Raw genomic sequence first — 5,000 nt, forward strand, 5'->3', positions numbered from 1 at the left:
TGACGACTAGACTGATTCCTTATAATCATTTGCCATACACCGGTGGAAGCTGCCGAGACGAGTAACTACATGGCGGCCTCGCCGTGTCACTAATGTACAGAGATACAACAGTTTCGACTGGAACCGGATGAAACGTATACACGGCGCTGATTAGTAATAGATAGAGCCATCAAAATACAGATAATGTATACAACTGTCCGTATACATGCTGAAAGACTCTGCTCACAATCACAACCACACGTCAGCCAGACACTCTTATCACGCACTACTCTCTGCCTGTAACAGGCACAGAGACAATATGTAAGCACCAGCATGGAACAACACCCAGTGCATCCTCTCCGCCACATTAGACTATCCACACTATCATAACCAGACCGGGAGGTCCACTCACAAAACAGAATATCCCACCCTTCCGACAACCACCATTGCTCAGCTAAGCCACCAACACCCACACATGTCCTACACAGGGGTACACCCAACATCACAATACTGCCTCCTGTCACAGCACACAAACAATGGCAGGAATGAAAGACACAGGTCTGCCACAAGCATGGAATCAGAGCGCCGCCTGTTATGAGCCAAAGGTGCACCCTGACGTGGCAAATCAGATGATGCCGCAGTCATTTACTTACGATAATCACAATCAACAAACCGGCCCCCCCCCCCCCCCCAAAACACCTTTCCTTACAACAATGTGTACCTTAACCTAACCCGTATTGTGCCTTAACCTAACCCGTATTGTGCCTTAACCTAACCCGTATTGTGCCTTAACCTAACCCGTATTGTCCCTTAACCTAACCCGTATTGTGCCTTAACCTAACCCGTATTGTGCCTTAACCTAACCCGTATTGTGCCTTAACCTAACCCGTATTGTGCCTTAACCTAACCCGTATTGTGCCTTAACCTAACCCACGTTGTGCCTTAACCTAACCCACGTTGTGCCTTAACCTAACCCACGTTGTGCCTTAACCTAACCCACGTTGTGCCTTAACCTAACCCACGTTGTGCCTTAACCTAACCCACGTTGTGCCTTAACCTAACCCACGTTGTGCCTTAACCTAACCCGTATTGTGCCTTAACCTAACCCGTATTGTGCCTTAACCTAACCCGTATTGTGCCTTAACCTAACCCGTATTGTGCCTTAACCTAACCCGTATTGTGCCTTAACCTAACCCGTATTGTGCCTTAACCTAACCCGTATTGTGCCTTAACCTAACCCGTATTGTGCCTTAACCTAACCCGTATTGTGCCTTAACCTAACCCGTATTGTGCCTTAACCTAACCCACGTTGTGCCTTAACCTAACCCACGTTGTGCCTTAACCTAACCCACGTTGTGCCTTAACCTAACCCACGTTGTGCCTTAACCTAACCCACGTTGTGCCTTAACCTAACCCACGTTGTGCCTTAACCTAACCCACGTTGTGCCTTAACCTAACCCACGTTGTGCCTTAACCTAACCCACGTTGTGCCTTAACCTAACCCATATTGTGCCTTAACCTAACCCATATTGTGCCTTAACCTAACCCATATTGTGCCTTAACCTAACCCATATTGTGCCTTAACCTAACCCATATTGTGCCTTAACCTAACCCATATTGTGCCTTAACCTAACCCATATTGTGCCTTAACCTAACCCATATTGTGCCTTAACCTAACCCATATTGTGCCTTAACCTAACCCATATTGTGCCTTAACCTAACCCATATTGTGCCTTAACCTAACCCATATTGTGCCTTAACCTAACCCATATTGTGCCTTAACCTAACCCGTATTGTGCCTTAACCTAACCCGTATTGTGCCTTAACCTAACCCGTATTGTGCCTTAACCTAACCCGTATTGTACCTTAACCTAACCCGTATTGTGCCTTAACCTAACCCGTATTGTGCCTTAACCTAACCCGTATTGTGCCTTAACCTAACCCGTATTGTGCCTTAACCTAACCCGTATTGTGCCTTAACCTAACCCGTATTGTGCCTTAACCTAACCCGTATTGTGCCTTAACCTAACCCGTATTGTGCCTTAACCTAACCCGTATTGTGCCTTAACCTAACCCGTATTGTGCCTTAACCTAACCCGTATTGTGCCTTAACCTAACCCGTATTGTGCCTTAACCTAACCCGTATTGTGCCTTAACCTAACCCGTATTGTGCCTTAACCTAACCCGTATTGTGCCTTAACCTAACCCACGTTGTGCCTTAACCTAACCCACGTTGTGCCTTAACCTAACCCACGTTGTGCCTTAACCTAACCCACGTTGTGCCTTAACCTAACCCACGTTGTGCCTTAACCTAACCCACGTTGTGCCTTAACCTAACCCACGTTGTGCCTTAACCTAACCCACGTTGTGCCTTAACCTAACCCACGTTGTGCCTTAACCTAACCCACATTGTGCCTTAACCTAACCCATATAGTGCCTTAACCTAACCCATATTGTGCCTTAACCTAACCCATATTGTGCCTTAACCTAACCCATATTGTGCCTTAACCTAACCCATATTGTGCCTTAACCTAACCCATATTGTGCCTTAACCTAACCCATATTGTGCCTTAACCTAACCCATATTGTGCCTTAACCTAACCCATATTGTGCCTTAACCTAACCCATATTGTGCCTTAACCTAACCCATATTGTGCCTTAACCTAACCCATATTGTGCCTTAACCTAACCCATATTGTGCCTTAACCTAACCCATATTGTGCCTTAACCTAACCCATATTGTGCCTTAACCTAACCCATATTGTGCCTTAACCTAACCCATATTGTGCCTTAACCTAACCCATATTGTGCCTTAACCTAACCCATATTGTGCCTTAACCTAACCCATATTGTGCCTTAACCTAACCCATATTGTGCCTTAACCTAACCCATATTGTGCCTTAACCTAACCCATATTGTGCCTTAACCTAACCCATATTGTGCCTTAACCTAACCCATATTGTGCCTTAACCTAACCCATATTGTGCCTTAACCTAACCTATATTGCGCCTTAACCTAACCCATGTTGCGCCTTAACCTAACCTATGTTGCGCCTTAACCTAACCTACGTTGCGCCTTAACCTAACCTATATTGCGCCTTAACCTAACCTATATTGCGCCTTAACCTAACCTATATTGCGCCTTAACCTAACCTATATTGCGCCTTAACCTAACCTATATTGCGCCTTAACCTAACCTATATTGCGCCTTAACCTAACCTACGTTGCGCCTTAACCTAACCCACGTTGCGCCTTAACCCAACCCACGTTGCGCCTTAACCCAACCCACGTTGCGCCTTAACCCAACCCACGTTGGGCCTTAACCCAACCCACGTTGCGCCTTAACCCAACCCACGTTGGGCCTTAACCCAACACACGTTGGGCCTTAACCCAACACACGTTGGGCCTTAACCCAACACACGTTGGGCCTTAACCCAACACACGTTGGGCCTTAACCCAACACACGTTGGGCCTTAACCCAACACACGTTGGGCCTTAACCCAACACACGTTGGGCCTTAACCCAACACACGTTGGGCCTTAACCCAACACACGTTGGGCCTTAACCCAACACACGTTGGGCCTTAACCCAACACACGTTGGGCCTTAACCCAACACACGTTGGGCCTTAACCCAACACACGTTGGGCCTTAACCCGCTCTGTAATTGTCATACGACGCGTTAAATTAGTGTAGTGTTGCCTAACTGCAACCCCCGCAATATAGTTTGCTACTCGCACTGCCTGGTCCCCAGTGTATCGCTTCATGTTAAACACCTTGCAGCGATACACTGTAATGTGGATGGCAGCAGGACGTACATGCTCAATGCCCTTCGCAGTTGTTCATTGGCATTCGCATGGCGAAGCACTTAGCCTACGCTGTGGTACGGCCTGTGTCAACTGTCCGCTGATGTTGTACGTCCAAATCACACACTGTACTGCACATTGGTCCTCATGTACTGAATGATACATCGTGGTACATGTGACCGTACAACGACTGCGCCAACAACGGCGAACCATGCGGTCCAACTGTTGTGCACTCAGCTATGTGTCGTCTCCCTATAAGAGCCGGATTGCAGTGTGGTATGCCCTGGATGGCGATCAGCATGAGCCGTCTGTTGATGTAGTGGCGCGTGTTGTCAGACGTAGTCGTCTCTTCTCACACACCGTGACAGCATGGTGCACTGCGTTCCACATCTGCGACATGCGACAGAGGCCGGTTGACAGTCGTTCGCGCAATGGACATCGCATACGTACGGGGGCCACCTTCCACGTGTTCGCGAAGCGTGCACATGTTGTTGCGTGTATGTGGGCAGACATAGTGTGTCGTGACACCTGACACAGGCATGCAACAATCGTTGAATTTGCAAATGGCGATGGACGTCTACGTTTGCTGGTGACGTTACGCAAATGAACAACTGGTAAACCGTTGTGGTGCGGTTGTTCTCGCTAGAGGTGAATCAGTGATGGCGACGATCGGTTGAGCTACCAACCGGTTGTTTCAGCGATACCCACCATGCCCACGAACGTGAATGGCATGTGGGTGTGAAGCGATACGCGGCGGTGGCTGGGTGGGACCGTCCCCGGCCGGTGAGGGGGGGCCTCCCGGCGTGCTGGCCGCGCGGTGCGTGGGCGCACGCGCTACAGCCGGCTGGTGGGGGCGGCCAGTGGCAGGCGCGCCGGCCGACGGAGGCGGCAGGCGGCGCAGCTGCGCGCCGGCGCACCCTGCACGCGGCGCCGTGCGGCCAAAGTAGGTCCTCGCGGGCCCGGTGCGAAGCGCGGTGGACATCTGCAGTGTGCTGGTCCGATTGAGGACTGTGTGCGCTGAGGATGCGCCGCCGCCCGGCGCTCGGCGCCGCGACGCCGTCTGCTGCTCGGTCGCCTCTGCGGTTCTCGCAGGTGGTTTGTATCGCAGCTGTGCGGACGTGTTGGCGCGTGCGCTGTGCTGGGAGAGTTCGCTTCGGCACCCAAGTGGGGCTTTTGTCCTTCTGTGGCGCTGGCGTTGGAGCTGCCGGCCACCGTAGG

This window comes from Schistocerca americana, unplaced genomic scaffold, assembly GCF_021461395.2.
Source record: "Schistocerca americana isolate TAMUIC-IGC-003095 unplaced genomic scaffold, iqSchAmer2.1 HiC_scaffold_571, whole genome shotgun sequence".
NCBI classification, from domain to species: Eukaryota; Metazoa; Arthropoda; class Insecta; order Orthoptera; family Acrididae; genus Schistocerca; species Schistocerca americana.